The sequence below is a fragment of the Lycium barbarum genome, chromosome 7, assembly GCF_019175385.1.
Source record: "Lycium barbarum isolate Lr01 chromosome 7, ASM1917538v2, whole genome shotgun sequence".
NCBI lineage: Eukaryota > Viridiplantae > Streptophyta > Magnoliopsida > Solanales > Solanaceae > Lycium > Lycium barbarum.
Window position 1 is genome coordinate 101,245,019 of NC_083343.1, and position 12,459 is coordinate 101,257,477.

Here is a 12,459-nt window from a genome sequence, read left to right on the forward strand (position 1 = left end):
CGTTATCACACAACGCCTTGGCAAAATCCTGCTGCCCTATGGTGCATGGAATGGTGAATGCTCCAGGATCTTCCCTTTTTTGAAATGTGGTCTTGGAAATAATAGCACTGACGTGATGAGTGATACCCATAGTGTCGTGTTTCAATGGCTTCTTCTTCTTTGTTAAGAGATCTTTCAAATACTTAGCAAACCCACTTGGACAGTGTCCATGAAAGGAATGTTCATCGTCAATTGCTTGAGTTGATCATTAAATCGCAAACACTTGTCATCTTCTGTTTTCCTCACTAGCCTTTGAGGAAAAGGCGGTGAAGATTTGAACATTTGAGTCAAAGGGCGTAGAGCGCCACAAAGTTTTGCCTTCCCCGTTTCATGTTTTTCTCCTTGTGCCTTAAGATTATCAAGATTTTGCTCCTCTTCAGCTATAATAGGGACTTCCTCCTCTGTTTCTTCCTCCACAATAACATTAGATACATCAGGTTGTGCCTCTTCTTCAACAATTGGCTCGAGATCAATCACCTTTTTATCAGCACCTTGAAGTATTTTCCACTTCGGGTGCTAATAGCAGCTACATGCTCCACAGAGTTTACCCCACTACCTTTCGAATTTGGAACTGTATCACTCGGTAGTTTTCCACGTTGAGGAGTATGCACTTCTCTGGAAAGTTCTCTGAATTGCTATTCAAGCTTCTGAATGGAAGCTGAATGAGATAGTTGAACCTGAGACATTCCCTTTATCATGCTCTCAGTTCTGTCCTGATTCATTAGCATTTTTTGCATCATACATTTCAGCTCTGCAGAATCATTAGCAGCATTACTAGCAGAGTTGCTAGTTGAATTGTCTCTCCACTGTTGGGAACTTGGTGCTTGCCCCCTTAGTGGAATGTAGGGGGTTTGAGCTCTTGTTGCCATAATTGTTGTTATTGTAATTCCCTTGATTTGGGTTTCAATGATCATTTCTGCTATAATTGTTCCCTTGAAATTGGTGTTGAGGCTTTTTCCATGGGTAATGGCCCAGACCTTGATCATTTTGCCTTTGATAACCCCCTTGCGAGTTGTTGACATAATTAGCATCTTCATAATGTTGTTGCCCATCTTGGAACATCCCCTCAGGGACTTGATACATCCCCTGTGGATGAGGTGGTAACTCCTCAACAACATTTACCCCTTGTGTATCCTTTTCTGCCAACTTCTTTTATAATAGATCCACCGTGGTTTGCAATTGAGCAAAGGCATGATCTCTCTCATGGTTTTCTTTTGCAACTGCAGCCAGTGATGGACTACCATAAGAGAGACTCTCACTATCAGTTGAATGCCAAGCTTGATTGTGGGTGGTGAGTTTATCAAGCAAACGGGTGATGCTGATAAATGACTTGTCCATGAAGCACCCTCCCGCGGCAGTATTGACAGCAATCTGATTCATTGTATCTAAGCCCTTGTAGAATTTCTCGGTGAGAATAGCATCCGGAAACCCGTGAGTTGGAGATTGAGCTAGATAGTATTTGAACCGCTCCCATGCCGAATATAATTGTTCCCCAGGGAGCTGTTTGAACACAAAGATCTTATCTCGAAGTTCAGCCTTTTTGCTCGGTGGGAACCACTTCTTCAGAAATGTATTTGCTAGCTCGCTCCAGGTATGAATAGAATTGCTGGGAAGCTTTTCATACCATTCCCTTGCTTGGACAACCAAGGAATATTTGAAGACCCATAACCGAAGTTCATCAGCAGAAACAACACCTTCGGATTGTTGAGCACACATATGCAGGAAGTTCTTCAAATGTCAGAGTGGACAATCCTCCAAAGAATTTCGGAAATAACCTTCAAGTTTCAGCAGCTGATGGATAGAACTATCAATTTTCAAAGTAGTATTTCCAGTCCTAGGAGGGACCACAGCAAAAGCATAATCAGCTTCATTGACGAATTCCGCAAATATACTCTCATCTTCGTCCTCTTCTGATGCAGGTGGGTTCACTTGGAGTCCACCCTGGTTTCCTTGATTTCGATTTTGTCTTCCTGCCATGTTCACCTGGTTCACCACAACAGCAAACAAGGTGTGATGGAATAGAAAAAGTTTTAAAGAAGAGTACGCAACAATCAGTAATTTCAAAACCGTATTCCCCGGCAACGGCGCCAAAATTTGATACGCTCAAATTACACCTATTAATGGCGTAAAACGGACGTTGTCAAATATAGTAACCCAAACAAGGTTGGGGTCGAATCCCACAGGGAATATGGAGAGAAAAGGGTACTAATTGTATGCGATACTAGTCTTTAAAGGCTTTAATCCTATTCCGAATAGTTTGAAATATTTGTTGAGTAATGTAATTGAATACTTTGACTTGAATTGTACTTAATGTGAGAGAGATACAAAGGTTGTGTTCCCATTTTGATTAGATATTATGCCTTATGTTTCAATGTGATATACTTCTAATGGTTATTCTAAGAGTATACACTTGATCTCTTAACGACTTCCTAATGTTTCCCAACAGTTAGGCCGTATTTTCTCTTTATGATTTTTCTAAATGTAAAAGAGTTGAAATCGAAAAGCGACCAATAATGCCAATTAGACATGTTCTTATCCCTAAGTTAGTCTATTAAACGAAGGTTAACGCCCCGAGTAATTGTTATTCAATCTTACCTATATTGACTCTCTTTCCCAAGAAAAGTTAGTATAATGGTTTAGGCTAATGCTTGCAATCATTACCCAACGCTAATGCACAAAGATAGAATAAATACCAACAACCTTTATGCATATATCAATAGTAGAAACCCATTCACATAATTCCCATCATGGAATCCACAACCTTAGAATTAAAATTAGCTACTCATCATTTTGGTTAACCAATTAGCGGCCAGTGCACCCCCCCCCCCACCCGATTTGCCTGCCGAAGAGCTGATCGTCCTATTTATTCGGGATCGGGTCAGAGCTCTAGGATTTCGGGCTCCCAATATAGAGGTGAATCCGGTCAGAAGAGGCCGCCGCCCTTACCACGGTGCAACCAATGTGGTAAACCACATTCAGGACAGTGTTGCCAAGGTTTAGACGTTTGTTACGCTTGCGGTCGGATTGGTCATATGATGCGGGATTGGTCTTTGAAAAAAGGTGGAGGTGTGGCTCAACCAACGGGGTCTGCTATTGACTCTTCATCGTCTGTGCGCCCTCCTAGGCAGAATTCCCAGACTTCAGTGGGCCACGACTGAGGCAGAGGAGGAGGAGTGTCCAGTTCCGGTGGTCCTCAGAATCGTATATATGCACTAGCTGGACGGCAGGATCTTGAGTCTTCCCCTGACGTAGTCACAGGTATATTGTCAGTATCCTCTCATGATATGTATGCATTGATTAATCCGAGTTCTACTCTGTCATATATTACTCCTTATGTTGCTAATCGTATCGGGGTGAAACCTGAGTCGATCAAACCCTTTGAGATGTCTACGCCGGTAGGGGAACCAGTGGTAGCTAAATGGGTATATAGAAATTGTGTAGTCATAGTTGGTAACCGCCGTACTACAGCTGAGTTGAAAATGTTAGATTTTGACGTTATTATGGGTATGGACTGGCTAGTTTCTTGTTACGCCAACGTTGATTGTAGAACAAAGATGGTCCGATTTTAGTTTTCGGGAGAACCAGTGTTAGAATGGAAAAGTAACACAGCGTCCCCGAGAGGTAGGTTTATTTTCTATCTCAAAGCAAGGAAGATGATTGCTAAGGGCTATATTTATCATTTAGTCCGGGTCCATGACACAGAAGCAAAACCACCAACTCTCCAATCAGTCCCAGTAGTAAATGAGTTCCCAGACGTGTTTCTGGACGAGCTTCCAGGTCTTCCTCCAGAACAGGAGATCGAGTTCACCATCGATGTGTTGCCAAAAACTAAGCCCATATCTATCCCTCCCTATCGAATGGCTCCTGCCGAGTTAAAAGAGTTAAAGGCGCAATTAAAAGATCTTCTTGAAAAAGGCCCAGTTCATCGCCATGAGGAGCGCCTGTGTTGTTCGTAAGGAAGAAAGATGGTTCCTTACGTATTTGTATTGATTACAGGCAATTAAACAAGGTGATGATAAAGAATAAATACCCACTTCTAAGGATCGATGATTTATTCGATCAATTGCAAGGTGCTAAATGGTTCTCAAAAATAGATCTAAGATCGGGATATCACCAGGTGAGGGTTAAGAAAGAGGACATTCCAAAGACGTCCTTCAGAACTAGATATGGTCATTATGACTTTTGGGTGATATCATTTGGATTGACTAACGCTCCAGCGGTATTCATGAATTTGATGAATAATGTATTCAGGCCTTTCTTAAATTTGTTTGTGATTGTGTTCATTGATGATATTCTGGTATATTCTCGATCGGAGGCAGAACATGCGAATCATCTACGTACTGTTCTTGGAATTCTTCGGGCTCGGAAGTTATATGCCAAGTTCTCAAAATGTAAATTTTGGCTAAACTCCATAACTTTTTTAGGGCATATTATTTCAGTCGACGGTATTCGAGTAGACACCCAGAAGATTAAAGCTGTGAAGAATTGGCCGAGGCCTACAACGGCCACGAAGGTCCGTAGTTTTTTGGGGTAGGCCGGTTACTATAGAAGATTTATGGAAGGATTTTCTTCTATTTCGGCCCACTGACGAAGATGACTCAGAAATCAGCAAAATTCCAGTAGACCGATGCTTGCAAGCGCAGCTTTCAGGAGTTGAAGGATAGGTTGACTTCGACCCCAATTCTGACACTTCCAGAAGGATCGAAGGGTTATGTTATTTATTGTGATACTTTAGGTGCTGGGCTAGGTTGTGTGCCGATGCAACATGGTAAAGTTATTGCCTATGCTTCAAGGCAACTGCGGAAACATGAGAAAAACTACCCGACCCATGACCTAGAGTTGGTTGTGGTTATTCATGCATTAAAGATGTGGAGACACTATTTGTATGGTGTTCATGTGGACATTTATACGGATCATAAGAGTCTCCAATATATTTTCAAACAGAAGGAATTGAACTTGCAGCAAAGGCGGTGGTTGGAGCTATTAAAAGACTATTATGTAAGTATCTTGTATCATCCGGGAAAGGCAAATATCGTAACTGGTGCTCTTAGTTGCAAGTCCATGGTTAGTTTAAGTGATGTTCAACCGGAGAAGAAGGAGTTAATTTGTAAGCTTCGACAGCTATCTAGCCTAGGAGTTCGTATAATCGACTCGGGCAATTCGAGAGTGACCGTCCAGGACTCGGCTGTGTCATCCTTAATAGAGGAAGTAAAGAAGCGTCAATACGAAGACCCTATGTTAGTTCACTCTAGAAATGTGCTTCATCAGAAGGAAAAGTCACAATTTGACGTTCCTGCGGATGGAGTCCTCAAGTATCGAGGCAGATTATGTGTTCCTGATGTTGCAGGACTACGACGACAGATTCTGGAAAAAACTCATTATTCCCGTTATTCCATCCATCCAGGAGCAACAAAGATGTACCATGATCTTAAGTCTGTATATTCGTGGGATGGAATGAAGAAAGATATAGCGGAGTTTGTAGCTCAATGTCCTAATTGTCAATAGGTGAAAACTGAGCATCAAAAGCCTAGAGGATTACTGCAAGCTATAGAGATTCTGACTTAGAAATGGGAAGCGATTAATATGGACTTCATTACAGGCTTGTCTCGTTCCTAGCATAAGTATGATTATATATGCGTGATTGTGGATAGACTCACAAAATCAACTCATTTCCTGCCAATCAGAACTACGTATTCAGTAGAAGATTATGCAAAGTTGTATATCAAAGATATAGTGCGACTCCACGATGTTCCAGTATCCATTATTACCGATAGAAGAGCAAAATTTATAGCTAATTTTTGGAGATCCTTCCAAGAAGGTTTGGGAACACAAGTGAAGCTTAGTACAGGATTTCATCCACAGACTGATGGGCAGGCTAAGCGCACTATCCAGACCCTTGAAGATATGCTCAGAGCCTGTGTGTTGGGTTTTGGAGGTAGCTGGGATGATCATTTACTGCTTATTGAATTCGCTTACAGCAATAGCTATCACTCCAGTATTCAGATGGCCCTATATGAAGCTTTATATGGAAGGAAATGTAGATCACCTATTGGATGGTTTGAAGTAGGAGAGACAAAGTTAGTAGGCCCAGATCTGATCCAGCAAGCGGTAGAAAAGATCAAGCTTATTCAGGATTGGTTGTTAATAGCTCAAAGTCATCAAAATTCCTACGCGGACAATCGTCGATGAAACTTGGAGTTTAAAGTTAATGATTGGGTATTTTTAAAAGTGTCACCGATGAAAGGTGTAATGAGATTTGGCAAGAAGGGAAAGCTTAGTCCTCGATATATCGGGCCTTACAAAATTGTGCACAAGGTAGGCCAAGTAGCCTACGAGTTAAATCTACCTTCGAGCTTGGAGTCAGTCCACCCAGTGTTTCATGTATCAATGCTTTGGAAGTGTGTAGGAGATCCTTCCAGAATTATGCATGTAGATGATGTCCAAGTTATAGAGAAACTGTCCTATGAAGAGGTGTCCATTGCCATTTTAGATAGGCAAGTTCGAAGACTTAGAACCAAGGACATAGCTTCAGTTAAAGTCTTGTGGAGAAACAATAACAGAGAGGAAATGACTTGCAAAGCAGAGAAGGATATGAAGTCCAAGTATCCGCATCTATTTCCACCTCCAAAAGAGTTCCTGACAGGGACATCAGCACCTTCAGGTATGTAATACTTCGTTGAATGACTTTTTGGTCGTGTGTGGCAAATATGGGTATTGAGGTGGTAGGCCTGTGAGGCATTACATGTTTTGGGTTGTTGTGACAGGATGGTAGTGATATAATTACAGGAGGAAACTCTGGCAAAATTTTCGTAGAAATCCCTAAGAGCCTAACATTCGAGGACGAATGTTCCGAAGGGGAGAGGAATGTTACACCTCGTAGGTTTTGTACATTGAGATTCGCTAGGTGTTAGTTGTTCAATCATGGACATTGCAGTTACCTCCAAAGAAGTATGAGGTTATATGTGCTTAACTTATGATTATGAGGGGCAATTTTGGCCCAACTTGGAGAAAAGATATCTTTTAGTATATAAAGAGTTTTGGAGTAAAGCAAAAGCCTAAAGTGAAGTTCAGGAAGCCTAGTTTCCAATGCAATAAATCGTGCATCGAACAGACATCGGGATCAAGCATTATGATCATTCTAAGACAGGCTACTAGAGCATGGATTAACTCTGCTCGAACGCGCCTGAGGGTGGCGCGAACGGGCAGAGGAGCCAGGGGACAACTCAGCGCGAATGCGCCCCAAGGTGACGCGAACGCGCTGAGTAATTTTTAAGTCGGTTTGGACAGAATTCGGAACATTATATAAGGGGTCTTACCCCCTCATTTCTGATCCAAAACAGCCCCAAAAACTCTCTAACTTTCTGGAATTTCTCCCAAGTTCCAAACCTCAAATTTTAACGCGAATCAAGTTTAATCTCCGAATTCAGTTTCCAATGGCGTATAGTTACGATTATAATATCGTATTGCGGTGAATATTGGCTGGAATTCAAGGTGAATATTGAAGATATCACGGTTTTAGCGGGAGTAAGGTATGAATCTTCCCTTATTGGTATTAATATAGGTTTAATTACGGAGATAAAGTTATTAAATAGTTGTATAACACATTTGTTAGTTGAAAAATTGGATAAACATCGTATGGGGTGTTTTATGGAGTATTTTGGCATTGAGGATGATGTTATTGGTGTTGTTGTTGTGGTGGTGTTAGTTGATGAAATTATGATTTCGGGCTAGGCATATAAACAGGGGAGATGCTGCCCGAATTTTGGCAGATTCTAAAGGAGTTTGATTTGAAGACTTGAGATAGGCATATGACGATGAGTCTAACAGTGGTATAATTTCTCTTGAATGTAGATTACAAGTTCGGGAGAATAAGCGTTAGGTAGTAGGAGATCAATCAGGTATGTTAAGGCTTGTCCCTTTCTTTCCAAAGGCATGACTCTTTTCTTATGATCCCGTATTTTCATAACGTCGCTATGTCCCAAAAGCTAGAAGTTCATGATTCTCAAGGTTTTTATGATATTAAAGACAAGATGTTTTCTATGAGGACCATGATGAATATCATGACTTCTTCCTTGTGAATCCATACATGTCTTCCATAATGTCCTTATTTCCAAAAGCTAAAGATTCATGATTCTTAAAGTTTCTTGTGACGCTAAAGATGAGATGTTTTCTATGATGAACATGAGGATGATGATTCTAATTCTAGAAATTTCAAAGCTTATGATTTTAATGCTATTATGAGATTATTTGTTATTGATCTCACCTTATAATAATTGTTCCTTCAAGGTGAGATATAGAGATGATGATTGCTCCATAAAATAAATCGGAGGTTATCGACCTTACGTCACTCTGATAAAGTGGTAACGTTTATTTGGGCTCTCATGCATGCTCTCATGCATGCTACTTAGAAGTGGGAAAACGACGAGGCGTTATATATGAATAGCCACCTAATCAGTTGGTATATCATGACATCGTCCCGGACGCGGGTTGCCCGGACGCGGGATATATGAGTATGGATCGTACTGCATGTTCCGCAGCAATATAATATAAAATATTTATGGATCGATCTACACGTTCCACATCAATATAATATTTATGGATCGGGCTGCACGTTCCGCAGCACTATTCTGTTACATATGTATGAGAAATGTTTTTATGAAAAGACTAAGCATGCATGAAATTCGCCTTAAGAGGCAATCAGACATACAGCTTATCCTTATCTCATGTTTTGTTCTATATTCTTATTATGTTATTATTCATGCCTTACATACTCAGTACATTACTCTTACTGACGTCCTTTCTTGTGGACGCTGCATTCATGCCCGCAGGTGGGCAGGTAGACGGATTTGATCCCTAGGAGCTCCATCAGTGGCATCTCAGAAGCGCTCCAGTTGTTCCGGAGCTGCAGTCTTTTGGTACTACTCCTTTATACATATAAACTTGGGCATGGCGAAGTCCTTCCCCGTCTTATGGGCTCATGTATGCTACTTAGAGGCTCGTAGACATATGTATGCTATCAGATGTTCGACAGTTTCTTCAGTTCTTATTACTGTATAATATATCGGTAGTCTCGTTGGCTTATACTTGTAAACACAGTTGATGATGGTTGAACTAAGTACGATATTCATAAGCTATCTACATGGCCCATTTAGAAATGGTTATGGAATGTTAGACTAGAGGTGCTCGGTAGGCTAGTACCGGGTACCCGTCATGGCCTTCCGGCTGGGTCCTGACACCCACGAAACTACGAATCTCAATAACTGAAGTAGGCCTCGCCCAATCTCTAACAAGCTCGATCTTCTTGGGATCAACCATAATCCCATCCTTAGACACAATATGGCCCAGAAATGCCACGGACCTGAGCCAAAACTCATACTTAGAAAACTTGGCATATAACTTCTTTTCCTTCAATAGACCAAGCACGATCCTTAAGTGCTTCCCATGCTCTTCCTTACTTCGACAATAAATCAAAAGGTCATGACTGAACATAATCACGAACGAATCTAAATACGGCTTGAAGATCCCATTCATCAAATCCATAAACATTGCGAGGGCATTGGTAAGCCTGGACGACATAACCAGAAACTCATAATGACCATAACGGGGCCTGAAGGTTGTCTTCGAAATATTCTCCACTCGAATCTTCGAATGATGATAACATGACCTCAAATCAATCTTAGAAAAGACCGATGCACTCTAAATCTGATCGAATAAGTCATCTATGAAGGTCATCAGATACTTGTTCAGAATAGTAACCTTGTTCAAGTGTCGATAATTGATACACATCCGCATAGGACTATCCTTCTTCTTCACAAATAGCATGGGAGCACCCCAAGAGGACACACTAGGACGCGTGAACCCCTTGCTCAACAGATAATGCAATTGTTCCTTTAACTTTCTCAACTCAGCTTGAGCTATACGGCAAGGTGGAATAGAAATAAGCTGAGTGCCTGGCTCCAAATCGATACAGAAATCGATGTCATGGCCAGCCGGCATACTAGGAAAGTCTGCTGGAAAGACCTCTGCGAACTCACTAATTATAGGAATAGACTCTAAGGAAGGAGTATCCATGCTCGTATCACGAATATGAGCCAAATAGGTTAAACGTTCTCTATCCACTAACTTCTTCTGCCGCAGGTACGAGATGATCTTCTTAGGAGCAGCGTTAGGAGTGCCCTTCCACACCAAACGCAGAATGCTGGGCATAGCTAACATGACTATCTTGACAGTCCAAGATTACATGGTACGGAGATAACCAATTCATGCCCAAGATAATATCAAAGTCTACCATATTAAGGATCACCACGTCTACCCACGTATCATAGCCCATAAAAGTAACCACACAAGCCCGATAGACTTGATCTACTATCACATAATCTCCAACCAGAATAGACACACGTATGGGCACATCAAGAATATCACAAGTTATATCCAATCCAGTGGAAAATTAGGTAGACACATATGAGAAGGTAGAACTCGCATTAAAAAAAAAATCAAACCTACCTGATGACAAACAGAAATGGTACCTGTGATGACTACATCAGAAGCCTTCGCCTCTGGTCTGCCATGAAAGGTATAACAATAGACTTGTCTGCCACTAGACTGCAGATCACTTCAGCCACTCTGGCCTGACTGAGCTCTTCCCATAGAACCCTGAGAACCGGCCCTACCAGGATGATATCCACCTCTAGCAGACTGAGAACCACCGAGGCTTGTTGGAACCCGCCCCTGGTCGAATGTCCAACCCTAACAGACTTCACTCTCATAGCATGATCCACCACTGACTAGAATGAAGACCCTATGGCAACAAGCTAAAGACAAGCCAAGTGCAATGGGAGTACCAATCCCCTGAAAAACCTCCTAACCCTCTCGACCTCGGTAGGAATAAACTGAACAGCATAGCGAGCCAGGGAAAGGAATCGGTCCTCATACTCAGCAACAAACAAACCCCTCTGGTCCAGGTTGTTGAACTCGTCTCTCTTCATATCCCTAAGATGAGGGGGAAGTACTACTCCAAGAACACCTGATGAAAAAGAACCCAAGACAACGGAGGCAACCCAACTAGCCGACACTCGACAAAAGACCTCCACCACACCTTAGCATCACCTTGAAACTGATAAGATACATAATCAACCCCATGTGAATTAACAATACCCATCTTGTACAACCTCTCATGACTGTCAACTATAAACTCATAGGCATCCTCAGATGAAGTACCAAAGAACTTCGGCGGCTCCATCTTAATAAATCTGGCAAACATCTCCTGATGATCTCCAACAGTCATAGCTGGGCCGGTAACAAGCCTAGAAGCACATGCAGGTGCTGGGATCTCGTCGATACAGGGAGCTATACCAGCAGGCTACATCCCCTGAGTCTGGCCCTGCTCGGGAGTCTGCGCTCCCGCTCTAGTATACGACCCTCTCGGAGTGGTTAGAAGGCTAGATTGCACCCACTGCCTGCATCCCATCAAGATAATGCATAATGTGGACCATGGTGTCCTGAAGCATAAGAGTAGAAATCACCTCGGGCTGGGTCTGGGCTGGTCCCAGCTCTCCCTCATCTGCGGGCTAATGCTCAGGCTCTGGATATAAGGATCTAGCTTGTCTCTAACGACCTGCAGGGGCCCTGCCCCTGGCAGGTGCTGCACTACGGCCTCTGCCATGGCCACTGCCTCTCGTTCGGCCTCGGGCTCGTCTTAGTGCTCTGTCCCAAGCGACGGGCTTGGGTACGTCATCCCTCGCGATAATAGCACTGGTCCTTACCATTTGTGAGAGAATAGAAGTGAAATCAAATATCAATTACAACATCTTAGATACCAATTTGAATACTCTAGATACCAATTTGAATAAAGTAGCATGAAAGAATGAAGGAATTTGAAGTTTCCTAAATGTCCTATAGCCTCTCGCAGATAAGTACGGAGTTCATCGTACCGATCCGCAAGACTCCACTAGACATGCTCTTGTACTTATAAGACCGGGTAGCCTAAGGCTCTGATGCCAACTTGTCACGACCCAACTCGACCCACGAGCAGTGGGCGAACCCTTCCCTTATTCAATATTCATTTTAAGCATATCAATAAGAAGCAAAAATATCTAAGCAGTCTCAATATATAAATATAGCTATAAGTGCGTAAAATACTACAACACCCAAAAGAGATCTAGTATATAACAGTACAAGAGCTATAATAAATCTAATATAAGTCTGAATATGGGAAATACATAAATGTCTGAAATACTGTCTCGAAACAAAGAATAGATATCATAAAAGAAGATTTTTCTGGGCTGCGAATCTGGAACATGGCTCACCCTAGAAACTCACACTAGAAGCCTTGGGAATCACTCACGAGGTGTTGATGTAGATCTGGTAGCAAACTCTGCACTCAGAAAAGAGTACAACAAGGTAGTATCGGTACAAACACTA

General features: G+C 42.1%; 1 non-coding gene across 1 annotated transcript; it reads left to right on the forward strand.

The window, feature by feature from the left end:
- The first annotated feature begins 1,465 nt into the window (after positions 1-1,465).
- LOC132604783 (small nucleolar RNA R71) lies at positions 1,466-1,571 on the forward strand. The gene has a single exon (XR_009568883.1). It is a non-coding gene; the product is annotated as a small nucleolar RNA R71 (small nucleolar RNA).
- Positions 1,572-12,459: the final 10,888 nt, after the last annotated feature.